We start from the raw sequence: 17,110 nt of genomic DNA, 5'->3' as shown, positions 1-17,110 counted from the left end.
TGTAACACAGCCAAGACAGGGTTTATTTTCCTACTGTTATGATGGTAACTTAGAACACACAGGACAACAATATCAAATATCAATTCCCTCCAGAGCTGTAACTTTCTAAATGTAGTAATTAGTAATTTGTCAAGATTATTATTCAACATACAAATAGTTTCTACAGAGTAATTTGAACCTTGATGCCACCTTCTATATCAAGTCCTCAAATGCTATCAAATATAAACCAGGTACTGTTTTCATGAAAGAAGAGTACAGGTGTTACACATGGATAAACTGAGACGTTAAGAAGATTAAGTGTCTTGCCTTAAGAGAGGGGAACAAGGTCAAACTAAGAATAGAAGCTCACACTGTCACCTGTCGTAATCATAAATCTAGAAAACTTTCCACCTTCCTGCCAGCAACAGGTATAGAGTCTAATCAATTTCTATGTGTTTTAGACATCTGTCTTGCGGTCAGGAAATGAACCTTCTAAACTGATTTGTGGACATATCATTTACTTAAGGGTGGTACTGTACATATGAATGACAGAATATAATGTATTCATATACAAAACAACAATTTTCAAACAAAATTAAATTGGAGTAATGTTAATACCTAAATGTTAATCATTCAAAAACTTGAGCTATAACGGAAACTAGATATAGTTTTAAATGTCCCTATTATACTATATACAGTAAATCAGTTTTATTATCAGTGCTTATGAAAGAAACCATCACAGAACAAGTCAGTCACATTCTGAGATCTAAGAGCAAGTCGGTGGTAGAGGAACTGAAACCTCTGCAACCTAACAGTCTCTTCCAAGACCAAAGGGCATTATCCTTCCACGGTGCCAAGGACTTTTTACAGGTTTTAAAGAGTAGTGCGTCTGTCTGAAGGCGCTGCTTAAGCTTTTACAACTCCCTATAGGTAATTTTTAAATTCATGTCCTACTGACACGTTTACGATGTATCCAACCGCCCAGTTCTTCACCCACAGCCCGCCACCTAGTCCCCGCCCCAAAGAGTTTCTCTCCTAACTTTCTGTTCTTAAACATTAAATTTTCTTGCAAGGTCCAGAGATTGGAAGCATCGCAGAGATCTGCTTCTACCCAGGCAATAGCAGCTGGAACTGAAGTGGAAACTGCAGGATTAGCCCCTATAGGGGGAAATGCTTTTAAGGGATCTCCCGCCAGCTAACTCAGGAGTGCGAGGGAAGACTTCCAGAAGGAAATACACCCAGCCAAGCCCCGGGGCCAAGGGAGAGTGTTTAGACAAGGTTCTGGGGATTGAGAATAAAGGGAACGACGACGCAGCTTTGCAAGGATGGAGGGAGTGCTTTCCGCATAAAGGGGGCAAAAGCCACACACTAAAATCTCTCATCTCCATCACGGTCTCACGGTTCCAATTGTAACAAGAGTGTTTTTTTAATAATTTGCACTTAACACCTTGACACCAGGGTTTGGGATGGGATCCAGCATAGACCAAATTTAGTCCTTAGTTAACTGCTCCCCTGCTTTCCAAATATAACAGATTTTGTTGGAGTGACCAACACGATGTATTTTGTAACACTTTAAAAGATGATCCTTCCTGCCTCTCTATAAGAACTGGAAGTTATCTGGCTCCTGTCTCAAGGATGAAAACAAAATTTACAAGTATAACCCCCTTCTCTATCAGAGGTCAGCAACGTCTGAGTCACAAAAAAGTTCAGATTTCAAAATAAGCCAGTATTCTTTTCCAACTCCATGCCAGAATTCCAGAAACTCTGTGACTTTTTTCTCTGGCCGTGCTCCAGCATGCGGGGATCTTAGTTCCCTGACCAAGGATCTAACCCGTGCCCCCTGCAGTGAATGCGTGGAGTCTTAACCACTGGACCGCCAGGGAAGTTCCCCAGAAAATCTGTGACTTTTAAAAAAGGCTCCGGAATTTTTTCCCAGTGAAAAGGGGGCATTTATTTGACAGCTTCTTTCACAGGACTCGATGCCAATTTAGGCACATTTGTATAATGTTCGAAAAGCCAGACTCAAAGTGTGTAAAATATATGAACTTATTTGACTGGTGAAATCTACCACATTTACTTTGAAATGCATCCCAAAATCATATGCATTGATGAGTAAAACGTTAATGGGGATACAGGTGTTCGCTGCAACATCATTTCAACTTTGAAAATCTTCATAATAAAATGTTAAGAGAAAATAAAATATAGATGAGCAAACATTTTAAAAATCAACTGCAGCTACAAACAAGCAGGTACTGGCCTAGGTACAGGCACAGAATGTGGTACCACCCAGAACAAAGGGACCAAAGTGAGAACGGCGGCCTCCAAGTGAAAGAAATCTGCCAGAGCCATTGTAAGGCTTTTCGGGCGAAATCAAAGAAGCCCTGAAAATCTCATAACGAACCGTACTATTGCACCCATGCATTTTCAGACCTGTGTTGAGCGGTTTGAGCTATGGGCCAAGAGAGAGACCTTTCGAAAGGTTCCCTAATCCATTCACACAGCCCCATCTGAGGGATGACACTGGAACCAGCCTCCGGGGCCTCTTCGCTACCTCTCCCCTTTTATGGTGGTTTCAAGTTGAAAGCATATACTTGTCTGTTTCCAGATTCCTAAAGGTACTAGAAAAAAAAAATCTAAATATAACAGATGGATAAGTGCTCACTGTAACTGGAAACCAAAATGTAACTTCAGCTTTTGCAGGATGATGCCCTAACACCATGGCTTTAGTGTAATGGTCTCACTGAAGACCTTTTGTCTTTATTCCCACAACAGAAATACTATCCTGACTTTGATGAATGACACGTGTTATTCAAAATTTTATTTTAAGCTGACATGAACAACCTTTACTTATTTTAAAGTCATTCAGTAAGTGTTCTCCAGTATGTTAAAATTTACTACAAAACACGGTTGAGTATGTCTGTTGTTTTTTATTAGTGCTTTCTAAATAGCTCGATACACTTCTAAAGAAATCTAATTCATGTTAGATTTTTAAATGTTGGTGAAACCTCTGAAACATTTCTATGAGTTCTAGGCTTCCACGGAATATAACCAATAGGTTAGAAGGACCCTCTATTTGTACTGTTAGTGTTTATTAAATCTACCACCCTTGGGTGATATAAACAGCCACTAAACCCTCTCGAGACCTTGTATAAGTAAGCGGTATCACGCTGGTAACCTCCTGCCCCGCTATCCTCAACCCCAATTCTCCGCTTTTACTCATATAAACCAGACTCTCAACTTTATTTCCTAGACTGGCCTTCCAAATGTCAACAGTACAAATAATGTGACCGTGTAAAGTGGGAGAAAAAGGGCAGTGATACAAAGTGTTTGTTCACTTGCTGGTAGTTAGAAACAAAAACTCTCCCGGGTCTGAAAATGGAGCTTATTTCACATTCAACTTACCATCTTTTCCTAGCCACCAGCAAAATAAATGTCAGAATCTTAGCAAATCTGACAGCAGGTCTAAGAATGTCAGAACTGCAACCACACAATGATACGCATGCTGCAGTGTTTAGGGGTAAAGTGTAAGGATGCCCGCAGGCTGCTCTGAAATGCAGCCAAGAAATGAAGAGGGACCAACGGACGGAGGGGTACGTAGTAAAGCGAATTTAGCAAAATGTTTACCTATAGGATCCGGGTGGTGGGCAAGGAGTGTTCACTGTGTAACTTCAACTTTTCTGTCTGTCTGAAAAACTTCATAACAAAGTGCTGGGAAAATGTGATGCTATGCTATAAGGGATTAGGCAGGAGGGACTGTTCTATTCAAGAATATGCTCCAACCATGTCAGGAATACTGATATTAGAGGAACAGGAAGTCAAAGAAAGATCCCAAGAGTGTCCTATGTAATACTACGGTAATGCTATGGTTTGTAATTTATAAAATGCCTTTCATTTAATTAACTATCTCCAGTAAATGCCTCTGGCATAAATCATAAATGACTTGGAGGACACCAGAGAAATCATCAGTAATTCTTGCTCCCAGGGAGCTTCCTGGGGAAGGAGAGCACTATTTAGGGCAGTAACCCCAACCAAATCCTTGACTCAATTTGTGCCTTAGATTGTCCTAGTAATAAAAAAGAGCGCACAAGAGAGGACCAAAGGAGTTGGGTCAAGATCCTATGTAAAGTCTACAAGGACTGATGATACAGAGGACACAGCTGGGAGCATAAAGGACAGGCTACAAATAACAGAATATGTTGTACTGCTTCCAGGTTCAAACCCATCACGTGAGCCCAATGCCAAGGGTGGAACTCAGCCTCTCCGATTAGCACTTGAACCACTTTAGTGAGCAAAAGACACTATGGATTATGAATCCCCTAGGCACGTACACTGAGAACTACGTACACAAACCCGTCACCAGAATCCACAGAAAAAAGTCCACTGGTTCTGGGAAAGAAACACTTGGAATATCTTAAGTAAATTATTAATTCATAGCCCTGAAGAAGGTATAAAAATGGTCATATCACACACACGTATCACATGGTTTAAGAGGTGTCCACAGACCCGCAAAGACCACAAGTTCTCACCAAACTACCTAAGGACCACTGCTTTCCTACCTCGGTGAAGAACTGTTACAGAAACTAACTGTTCATCCAGTAAATGGAGATCCTTCAGTGAGAGATGCTATACAAAGGGGGAAGCTTATCTGGTTGACAGGACAGGAGAATGAGGCTACTATTCCAAGTACATTTTTATATACTTTCTCCTTTTTTAAATTTAAATTGGTTCGATCCCTAGAGCTGTTTAAATAAAACTGAAATATTAAGAATTAAAGAGATGAGGAAATAAATTATAACTATTATTAGCACAGTTCTCCACACTGGGCTTTCAACACACAAGGTTGATATGATGATAATGATGATGACAATGATAGTGAAGGGAACAGAAGTGCTTGCTGCTCTTTCTCAAGCACTGTTAACAGCTTTGGGCCTTAACGTTTTGATTTCTCCAAAAGCTTGGACCTGAGCTATGCTTATTGTACTTACCATAATAAAATGTATATGATTTAGCTATGGCCCTAATCTCACAAGTTTTCTAAGTTCACGGTTATAAGCCACATGAGCAAGGTTTCAACCCCAGAACTTAACGAGTATCCAACATTCGTCCCACAAGTATGGATCTCTTTCACAAGTGAGCATCTGGTGTTGGCTTCTCAAGTCTCTGTACTATTAATAGAAGAGTTGATGATGGAGAAAATCTTCAAACAACTTCCATATCCACTGGGTCTTACGATGTTACAAAATCTTAATAAAAACATTGAGTATTCACAAGTTCCTACTGGACTTGAACTGAACTTGATGACAGATCTGAACTCTAATATTTTATTGAGGAATAAGAATGTAAGGGCACTTAAGTCGCTTCTCTTGTCTCAGTCTTTGTACAATCCTTATTAATCATTTACTAACTCCTTTGTTTTGGTTTTAAAGAAAATTCACACAAGTGAATTTGTTCCTAGAGAGGATGAAAGGACTTGCAAATAGATAAATTATCCATGAGTAAACTAACACAGTATACACTAGCATTAAATAAAGCACTCTGACTCGATTTGGGGTATATTATTAAACTTCCTAAAACTGGAGTGTCCTTGTGAGTCTTAAAGCATCATATGGAAGAGGAGAAAAAGTTTTAAAGGATCATTTGAACCAACTCAAGTTCAAGATGGTTTGACTCTAGCTACCTTAGAGGTCAGAGATCCATGTCTTCATTTCACATCAGTTAGGTATGGACAGAACACTAGATTTGAATTCCAATGTCCAAACCTGACTTCTTCCGTGCGAATCCTAGTCAAACCTAACCTTTACTGTGGACTTCCATGGGCACAGTTTAATACACTGGAACTCTGATATATGGTTCGAACATTTCTATGCATGGAGACTTAGAATCCTGTAATGGATAAAGGAGATACTTTTTTATTTATTTATTTATTTATTTATTTATTTATTTATTATTTTTTTGGCTGTGTTGGGTCTTCGTTTCTGTGCGAGGGCTTTTCTCTAGTTGTGGCAAGCGGGGGCCACTCTTCATCGCGGTGCGCGGGCCTCTCACTATCACGGCCTCTCTTGCTGCGGAGCACGGGCTCCAGACGCGCAGGCTCAGTAGTTGTGGCTCACGGGTCTAGTTGCTCTGCGGCATGTGGGATCTTCCCAGACCAGGGCTCGAACCCGTGTCCCCTGCATTGGCAGGCAGATTCTCAACCACTGCACCACCAGGGAAGCCCAAAGGAGATACTTTTTAAAAATAAAAAAAAAATGTAATATCCAATCAATGTTCCCATTGATTTAATATTCTTAGAAAAGATTCTCTTATAAAAAGTTCTCACCGAAAGTTCACCCACATTAACAAACAATAAAGACATGACCCTGGGAAATATTATTGATACCTATATTTTCTTCAATGTGAGACCCGGGGAACCTCAATTTCCTTAACAGTAAAAAAAAAAGAAAAGGTCAAGTAACTTAAAAGACTGCTTATAGTAGGATTAACAAAACACCCAGAGATCACTTTAAAGGACGTGAAAGACTATTCATTCAGGTGAAAAAAGGATGGCGCTTGCTGACAGTAACCAACTACGTGAATATTAAAACTCCAGGAATTGGGCTAGCACAGAACCAGGCAGTGGCCTCACATAATTCAAGTGTACGCGTTTTATTTAAAGCAAGAAAGTTTCCGGCTCTACAGAAGAGGCATACCCAACTCTGATGCTGCTCTTATCCAGGGGGGCAGGCTGAGTTATGGTTCACTGACAGAGAGCACTTGGTGTTGAAAACACCGTTCACGAAGAGGACCAGGGTTGGCCAGGAAGGCTGACGGTGGTGTGTCTGGAAGCAAGTGAGGGCCACTCAAAGAGTCCCCTGAAGGCTGTTGTCCATAACATATGCCATTAGTCCTTTGGAACTGATGATCTGACACCATGTGACTAAAATTAGGAATTCATTTCTCCCTTTGTGGCAGAGCACATGGTCATTTGGGAGCTGTACTGGAGCCACTGGTAATGTGCGTGTGTGTGCGCGCGTGCATGCATATTTATCTAGAAGACGTCTCCGCTTTCTCTACAAGTGCTACACAAACTCTGATCAAAGACAGCAGAAGAATCGAAGACTCTGGAGATACCACTTTTCCAGAGTCCAGTTAGGACCCTTTCTCTAAGTGAGGCAATTTCTCTCCTATAGTGAAAGTGAATTCCTTCTATATCAGAGGCTGGGAAAGTCAGGAGATGTACAAGAGGTCAAAATTAAGTCCATTAAATCCCAGCCCCGGATTTAGTCACCATAGAGACAGGGGAGATAAATAAACCAGCAACCTTAACAAATGTGCTGCACCTTTGCCAAACATCTCTCTGACTTACCGTTATTTTTACTTAAGTGTCTTTCAGTCCAAACATAACTGACGATGAAGACTACAAAACCAAACAGAACTAGGCCCAAAAGAAATAGCAACACTCATGCAGGCAAAGGGCAGGCAAAGAGTCAAGAGCTGCCCCCCTCAGCAGTGTGCTCTCTGTTCCACTTGAAAAACGATTGCAACACGAAGCTGCAGAGGCAATGACAAATGGGGAAAATATGTGGCACTACAGCCAGAGGAAACCATGTCAAAAAAGAAAAACAGACATGAAGTAACTGACCTAATTAAAGGAGAAAAGTATACTGAGAGCAGGGACATGGGGAACACAACTGGAGGGGAGGGGGCGCTGGGAGAAGGCTCAGGACACTGAGGTGGAGTTTTGCTGCTTCTCTGAAGGAAACCAGAAGCTGAAATGGGCGTTGCCCTTCCTCGCGGCTCCACCGAGGCTCTACTGCAGCAAACACGGAACCCGGGCACGCGAAGGTCCGGGCCCCAGCCCTGCTGCACGTCAATGAGAAGCTCCGAGACAGACATGTACACTTTGTCACGTGGGACACCAAGATGCCTCTCCACCGACCACAGGAAGCAAAAGGGGGGCTCGGGATGGTGGAACAAAGCAATCAAGAAGGAACAATACCATTGGAACTCAGCGTTTAGGCCCTGAGCAGGAGTCCTCATCATGTTTCACAGCTATTTACTAAGCACCTACTGTGTGATCAGTGGAAACATCACTGCTTGTGATGTGGCGTTGATTTAAGGAGGTAAAAGCTGAAGACTCTCAACCTCCAAAATGTACAAACAATAGGACAACAATGCGAACAAAAGCTCAGAGTGCTACTTACATTTGTCCAGGTGCCTTCTAGGTCTTGTCCATACGTACACATCACTTCACAAGGTAATAATCAGAGCACATATACCGTTTTGCATCCTGCAGTTTTTAGTAAAGCTGTATTATACAGATTCTTTCATACTGCTCTGCAGGCATCAACATTTTAATTTTGAACAAATTCATGGAATTCCACTTCATAGAGATATCATAGTTACTTAGCCAAAACTATCTGTTGAATAAATGAACCATTTCTCTAATGTTGGATGTTTAAATTCTAATTTTTTGTCCTTACAAATAACACTGTGAGGAATATCCATAACACACAGCTTTTTTCTTTTCTTAGAACAGCTTGTTTCTTCGAACACATTTCCCCAGATAGGATTACTGGATCAAGGGGTACCAATCTTTGTGACTTTTGCCATATATTGCCAAATAATGTTCCAAAAAGCTTTTTACCAACTTACAATGTTACCAGCAATGAGTAAGTGTTTACTGGCTCCAAGGTAACCATATTAGCATTGGGCTTTCTTTTTGTGTTTGCTGATTTTACAGATGGAAAATGTACCTCACTGTTGTTTGAATACGCTCATCTTTGCACACCAGTGAGGCTGAACATTTCTTCATGCATTCATTTACTCTGTGCTAGAACATGAATGTCTTTTACCCGTCTACCTGCTGGAGAATTCACTCAGCCAACAGTTACGGAGCATCTCCTTTTGTTTTGTGTTTTCCTTTTCAGTATTTTTTTCCCCAGCTCTACTGAAGTATAATTACAACAATTGTACATATTTAAGGTATACAACGTGATGGCTTGACATATGCATACACTGTGAAATAATTACCGCAATCAAGTTAACACAGCCATTACCCCACAGTTACCATTTTGTGTATGTGTAGTGAGAATACTTAAGATCTACTCTCTCAGCACATTTTTATATATTTGAATCCATTGATCTCTTCCTTTCTGACTTCTATCATTTCTTTTTCGGCTGCACCGCGTGGCTTACGGGATCTTAGTTCCCCGACCAGGGGTTGAACCTGGGGCCACAGCAGTGAGAGTGCGGAGTCCTAACCACTGGACCGCCAGGGAATCCCCTGACTTATATCATTTTATAGTTACAAGGTTATCATACTTCCAGGGATTTGATTATTATCCTATTTTCTGTGGTCTTATTTAAATAAGTTTCTAGGAGTCTCTCATAAATATATTCTCCTATAATTATACAATTTAAAGCTCAAATTCCTACTTCATGATTCTTGACCTTTAACATATCTAGCTTTTTTATCAGAAGCACTTAATTTAAAACAAGATTTAAAATAAAAGTTGGATTTCTCTTTTACACAGGCTATGTTGTATTAAAAATAATTAATTAAAAAAAATTTATCCTGCTGCAACCAGAAGTGAACCCACTTCTGGTTTGTTAATGAAGGTTTGTTAATGAAGATTCAACCCCAAAGAGCCTGGTTAAGATCTCCTTCTCTTTCTCGGGCCAAAGGAAGAGATATTTAGAACCACCACTGCATGACTGCTCTTTCTTAGGACTGCTTTAGGGTAGAGTCCCCTTCGCCAATCAAAGAGGCGAGTCCTCAGAGCAGCCGTGGTATGAGCAGCTGCTTGCTGGAACTGCAGAACCTCAGGCCTGCCCCCAGACCTGCTGCACCAGAATCTACATGTTAAAGGCTGAAAAGCACCGACACAGACCACGGGATTCCCCCCAGCTCTGCCGATGCTCCTGCTCTGAACCAGGCACCATCAGAAGGGATCCCTCCCCTCAGATGTCTACCCTCAACCCTTTTAAGGTACCCCCTTCAAATGAACATCACCCAGCGTATCATGCACCTGAAAATTCACATGCTGAGGTTTTGAGAGGAAGGATGGCTCTAACTTTGTAGTCGCAATTTCACCCACACCTGGGATCGAAAAGTCACATGCACGTAAGAGTCAAGCAGGTCTTACAAATGAGTAAGACATTCAGATAATGGCACCTGACCCTTGTCCTTAGTGTCAAGGAGATAACACGGCGCTGGCGACCGTGGCAAGTTTCAGAGTTCATGCTCTATCTAAAGATCCAGCGGCTACTGGCTCCAGCCTAGCGTTGCCCAACAGGAATGCAGGCTCCATGCTGCCAGATCTTCTGATATCTCAAGAGAAGAGGAAAATCTGCATTTTTTAAAAAATGTGAAATCTCTCAATTCCTAAATGCTTGGCAATTCACTTAAAATTTTAAAAGAACCCCTCTGTGTGCCAGATCCAGCCCACCAGTTTCAGACCTTGGCTCCAGATGGACGGTTTCCAAACTCTTTAAGCCTGTGTGACCCATCTGTGCACCAAGAAGAGAGGTCACGTCAAGATCAATGGTACATGGCACTGACATATGTACACTACCAAATGTCAAATAGATAGCTGGTGGGAAGCAGCCACATAGCACAGGGAGATCAGCTCGGTGCTTTGTGACCACCTAGAGGGGTGGGATAGGGAGGATGGGAGGGAGGGGATATGGGGATATGTGTATACGTATAGCTGATTCACTTTGTTATACAGCAGAAACAAACACAACATTGTAAAGCAATTATACTACAATAAAGATGTTAAAAAAAAAAAGTCAACCCAGTAAGTTAAAAAAAAAAAAGATCAATGGTACAAATCAAATAACTATGACTACTGCTTTTAAAAATTTTGTTTTGTGAATATTAAAAACTGCCAAATCAATCATGAAAGTGACCATATGTCAATGATACAAATATTTCCTAGATGTGAAATAAATGTCTCATTATCGTCTCTACTACAAAAACAAATACGTAGAGTACCCAGCTCAAGTACGCATTAAGAATTATGTTGTGTTCAAGTTTTTGTTCCAAGTAATTCCATACCTAAAGGGCAGCCAAATGGAACAATTTCAAGTTCCTGAATTATAAAGTTTACCTGTGATAAATACTGTACTGAACATAAAACGGGACGCATTACCATTAAAAAATATATATATCCTCATGTGGAAACTGCAGAGTCCGTTTTCCTAAACTGTCCAATTTTTCCAAATAAACTTTAAAAAACTAGAGTGTGAAATATACAGTTTACATTTGTTTTCATTTTGGGGGCATCTGGGTCCCAGGCACAGCTGCATCCCCAGGAATTAAGGCATCCTTTATTATTTGCACACACTTATATGGAGGTGGCATAATTCACAGGCTCAAGGAGCAGACTGGAGACAGGGACTTTGGTTTGTACCCCTGAACCCATACTGGTCTACTCAATACTGGGCAATTTAATTTAAAAAGGAAAATCAATTTTCAGTTTCCTCTTCTGCAAAAGGAAGAGTAATCTAGGGATGTCCTATACTTGAAGAATATCAGATGAAAATGTATCACATTCTTTTTGTTTTGCTCACTCCTACATTCCTGGCCTAGTCCACAGTAGGGCTGAACGAATGAATGAATAAAAGAAAGGAAGAAAGATCATAAGATACCACTGCATCGTGATTGTTGAACTGTTTTACATCAATCCCATAGATTTCTGTCACGGTGAAACAGAACTTAATGGATTCTATTTCATTAACTCGCTTGAGAAACTCACTGCTCTAAAAGAAAACCCAAAGATGCTAACTTTTGGTGAAATTAAAGATGTCATTGGGGTATTCTTAGTATCACAGAACCACTTCAAATATGTGTTCAAAGGACTTCAAATTAAAATGTTCCATTTTAAGAATACAGTCTTGTACACATAGTTTCTATTAAAGTTTTCTTACTGACAGAGTTTGTCAAGGCTGCAGACTGCTGTGGAATTCCTAAGGGCAAACAATGCATGTGAATGGCCAAGCCTCACCTGGCCAGCATTTCCAACTCAGCTGATGGGAGGGTGTTTTTGACTCATCTGTGTATGTCCTTCAACAGTCTAGTCTCTCTTGCTGTGGAAAAATAAAAGTAAGAGCTGTGAAAGGGCACAGAGTGAAAACCTCTGCTCCTTAAACAGGGCACTGCTTTTCAACTGCCCTAGGGCTCCTTGGAGGAGAAGAGTCGCAGCCTCCTACTTGAGCCCAGGCAGTTCTGGCTGGGTATTCTCTACTGGGGTTTTAGACCTCATGTTTTTATTTGAAGACAGGCTTTCATCATTTAAAAAAAAGTCTGAAAACAACCCTTTTAGGTAAAGGCTGTGGATGATAGTAATGCCAGGGCTTAAATCTGAAGATGGAAGAGTCGACTGAGGCTGACAGCTGAGAGAAACTGCCGAAGCTTTTGTCACAGGGCCAGTCTAAAGCCCCAGGCCCCGCGAACGACTGCCAGCTACCATTGTAATGGATGAAATTGATCAAATTCAGATTAAACACTTCTAAAAAGCTGTCCTACTTTTTCACTCTTTAGGGTTTATATTTTATAGTCGTATTTAGGGTTTAATATATTTGCATATATATTTTAAAATTTCTGGAGAATCCTGCATCAAGTAGATGTAAGAAAGGCAACTCTCACCTCCGAGGAAGCATCAACCCTAACTGAAATAAAAGGCCCTACATTGAATATGGGACTGAGCATGGAATGGGGTGGGGTGGAGGGGAAGGCAAAAACGCAGCCACCTTTCGATGGATGCAAGTGGAAATCCTGAGTGGTCCGGTGTGGCAAATGTCACCACCTCTCTCTCATTTTTTTTTTTTAAACAGTATTTTATTTATTTTTTAAACGAATTTATTTATTTATTTTTGGCCGCGTTGGGTCTTCGTTGCTGTGCGTGGGCTTTTGCTAGTTACGGCGAGCGCGGGCTACTCTTCATTGCGGTGCACGGGCTCCTCATTGCGGTGGCTTCTCTTGTTGCAGAGCGCGGGCTCTAGGCGCGTGGGCTTCAGTAGTTGTCACCACCTCTCTTATAAACACAAGGAGACTGGGGCCCAGAAAGCAGAAAGACCGTGGCCCCTTACACTGCGCCTGGAGGAACCGTCTTGCAGACTCCCTCCCTTTCCACATCCAAAGGTGAACGTCCCCCATCTCTCAAGAGAGAGAAATGAGTAAGCCGGCGTCATCACAGAGTGTCCAGAGGCCGCCGAGGCGAAAGGAAGAGGACGGAGGATGCCTATCCAGGGCATGTTAAATGGAAGGCCTGGCGCACCCCACTGCTCACACCCACGCGGCTGCGCTTAGAACTTTAGTCCTAGTGAGAAAAAGATCTGGCGGCCCACGTGAATGTGGCTCCCTGGAAACACTCCAAAGCGCCAGATTCTGCAGTGGCAGCTCCACACCCAGGCTCGGCTCTCCCCAGGCGTGAGAGTCCCGACAGCTGACCGGGCGGCCCAGCCTTGCCGGGCTCCGGCCCAGGGGCTGCTCCATGCAGCTTTCCTGCTCCCTGCTGTTCACGGGCAACACGAGCAGATCTATACCCTCAAGCAGACCTCTAACCGTTCTGCTGTGCTTGCCACATTCACTTTCCATGCCCCCAGATGAAAAGCAAATGAGATGTGTTTGCCCTTGAAAAGGCATTCCCCAGAGACCCAGCATCTAGGGTAAGCGGTGATGTCGCTCAGCTCAGTTCAAACAAACCCCCTTAAAGTCTACGGTACAGACAGAGATCTCTGTACAACGTTGAGCCTAACACCACACGTCAGGAGGTGGAGATCAGTGGTAAGAATGGGTGGCGATTCGGAAAACTTACCTCACACTGGATGTGTGCAGAACGGGATGTATTCAGTGAGGGCGGGACGCAGCTGACAACAACCTCCGACGTACCTAAGTTAGGAAACAATGAGAATCAAGAGGTCAAGTTACCTTTTCAGAAGAAAAGTTAGAAATTCCTAAAAAACAAAAACAAAAATCAACTTCCTTTGAAATGGCTCACGGTAACACGTTCTACTTTGTATTTACAACCCTTAGAGCTAAAGGAAAACTGCCAAGATGTTCTGCATATTTCCCCAAATGTCTGTTTATCATATAACATTCGCACCGGCAGTGGATCTGGCCCCCTCATTATCAAGCTGTATTAGCTCAAACACTCAGCATTGTTAGCGGAGTGAGCTCATGGCCTATTTCAGTTTTAAATTAACACTTGGCAATCACCCGGGTAATCAAAACAAATGACTCAGTCTTTTAGAATAGATTTATTAGTTGAGCCTTTTTTTCCCCCTCTTTTAACAGCTCTAGAATATTTTGCCACAGGAGGGCTCAGATCCAGAAAGAATGTAGAGCACAAGTCACCAGAGGAATATTTAGAGGTGTTGCCATGGAGATGAGGTGCCTTGCAACCGCTGAAGTTATCTCCAATCAACAACAGGATTAGGACGTAGGCTGGTGGGCATGCCTAGGAAACAGGTGTGCCCCGTGCTTTTCCCATCACGACACAAAGACGGTATACCCTGACACGCTGCCCTCTCCGCACCCGCAAGGCCTCCCCATGGGCACGCTGGCATCACCCCCTTAGCCGTCCCCCATCATTCAGAAAGGACTGGCTGGGGCTGAGGAGCAAGGCAGTGTGATCACTGTTATCATCCCCAACGTGTGAAATCCTGAAACTCACACCAAAGGCACTTCTATATGAACTGTAAAATGTACACGAGCAAATGAAATCTGAGGAAAAGACAGCTCCCAGAGAGGAGGGCCCCCCGAGCCCCGTCTCCTCTGTTCACTGCTCTATTCCCACACCCAGAACAGTGCCTGGCACACAGGAGGCGCTCAAGAAGCATCCACCCAATGAAATAAGGCAAACATAAACCAAGGATTATAACCAGGCTCATAACTGCCCCCCGCACCCCGACCAACCGGTTCCAGGCCGATCATCAAACAAGCAGTGGTGAGAGATTTTTTTTTTTTTTTTTTTTTACTGTTAATGAATGGGAAAATAAGTACCTGGTCCAGTTAGCTCAGTAGGCTAATGGGTTCATCTGTTTAGAGACCTTAATGACAACTGTCACAGTTGAAGACAACTCTTCCAAACTTGAAATGGACAAGTCTGCTGACTATAGGGACAGGGGTCTTGTCCGCCAGATCAAAAGCCCAGAGGAAGGCAAATCTGTGCCAGCGACGAAGAGCTAACTTTCAAAAGCAAATGCTTGAAAGTGACTGACTCCAATAGAATACCTTCTAGTCCCCTTCCCACCTATACTTAAGTAGAGATAATATTTTCTTATTCTATCATATGAATAATTCATCATTGGTTTTATATTATACCTCATTTGTCTTACAGGACTTTAAGTTTCTTGGTGACAGGGACAGAAATCCCTGACTTCTCTTCTATCTCCCAGGACTTAGCATGGTATGTACACACAAAAGGTTTCGCTCAGTCTCTTCTCCCACCACCCACACCCCACTCACACAGAACTCAGTTTCTAGAAGGTGCCACACCCTTTCATGCAGCTGCGGGGAGAATGCAGCATGGCGCAGCTGTTCATAGCAAGGGCGCCAGAGTCAGACTGCCTGGGTTCACATACTGGCCCCGCCTCATATTAACTGTACAACCTCTGTGAACCTCAAGTTAGCTGACCTCACAGAGAGGCTGTAAGGTGGCCACAGGGCAGTGTGTATAAAGCACTTAACAGGGCCTCACGCATACAAGGTACTCACTGAATATCAGATATATAATTATCACTACTATTACAGCAGGCGCAGAGTGAAAAGGTTATCAAAACTGGATAACCATTTCATATGCTGCCTCAGATACCTGGCCCCAAATATACCCCTACTTAGATCGAACCCAACTTAAACTTTGAACCTGAATCCATCACACTCTAGCCTTATTATACTAGCCCATTTTACTCACCCTTCCAGAACCAATTTTTCCTAGAGATGGATTTGATACATGCTGGGCTCTACTTGAAGGAATCCCGTTCTCTAAAGAACCAGAATAGCTTCCTCCCTGAGACCCCAACCCTGCCAGTACCTTCCCTGCCTTCTCTCTGTCTGCTCCCTAACTCTGCAAATTCAGGCTTTGATGGGGCCAGAGGAGGCCAGAGAACTTGGCATCTAGTAACCGCACCAAAATGCCGGCTCTCCCTCGCAGAGGAAGTCCTTGGATGTCATATTCCCTGATGCCCTCCAGAGGGCAGAAGAGAGAAAGGCCCAAAGGCTGAGCAGGCAGAGCTCTCGCATGGGGGTCCAACTTGGGCCCCTGCCAGAGGAGTTTTGAGTTGCTCGGTTCATAGTTTCACCATCAAGAACTAGCCCACAAAGAAAGATAAAAACGTACAGCAAGATTTTAACAGCATTTCTATGTCCAGTTCACTTTACTGTGTCCCGCTTAACATTTAGTTGGGGATAAAGGCACTCAGAGCCGTAGAGTTGGGTACACTTTTCAATCTGCAGTGTGTAACTGTGGCTCTGATCAGACATAACACAAATTGTGTTGATGATATTGCGCAAGTCAAAGAGTAAAAACAGAACAGCAGCCAAACACACTGGGTAAAATGTGATGACAGCAAAGTAATCCAAAATAAAACCCAAACACTTCGGGGTCAGTCATGCTTTAAAATAAATCACGTTAATCTTATCCCACCCTGACAGAATTAATAAGTGAAATTAGACAAACCATTTATGTTATTCCAGAAGCCAGAAGCTATGTTCTAGTGACATTTAACATACACAATCATTCTCCTTCAGGTTTAACAATGGTATTTTGGTCACAGACACTGGCAATCCTATCACTATGGACAGCCAAGCTTAAATGGTCCCCAAATCACCAATCAATTGGGTGAATTACGTGGAAAATAAAATCCAGAGACAGCAGCTGTTTGAATGAATCTAAAAGACCAGTTGAATCAATCAAAATGGATGAGCCCCACAGATTTATTGTCTCCTCCAAATTCTTTGAATGCGATTGTCATGGTAACCATTCCTTAATCATGTCCTTCAGAATATTCTCTCCTACCTAAGAAACCAAAGAGCAGTGAACCCCAAATACCTTCTTAATTAGGTACAGTTGTGATGGTACTGAGCAGCCGCTTAGACTTCTCATTTATCCTGCTTCGATTCAAATGCTTACGCTGCTATGGTCGT

General features: G+C 42.5%; 1 protein-coding gene across 1 annotated transcript in view; it reads right to left on the bottom strand.

The window, feature by feature from the left end:
- The window catches only part of FHL1 (four and a half LIM domains 1), a 60,361-nt gene that overhangs the window by 23,423 nt on the left and 19,828 nt on the right, over window positions 1-17,110 (bottom strand). The window contains exon 2 of the mRNA XM_059911944.1: window positions 13,782-13,855. The gene's annotated coding sequence lies outside the window, so the exon portion shown is untranslated. The remainder of the gene's footprint in view (window positions 1-13,781; window positions 13,856-17,110) is intronic.

This window comes from Balaenoptera ricei, chromosome X (genome assembly GCF_028023285.1).
Source record: "Balaenoptera ricei isolate mBalRic1 chromosome X, mBalRic1.hap2, whole genome shotgun sequence".
Taxonomy (NCBI): Eukaryota; Metazoa; Chordata; class Mammalia; order Artiodactyla; family Balaenopteridae; genus Balaenoptera; species Balaenoptera ricei.
This window is presented reverse-complemented; position numbering and strand designations above follow the sequence as displayed.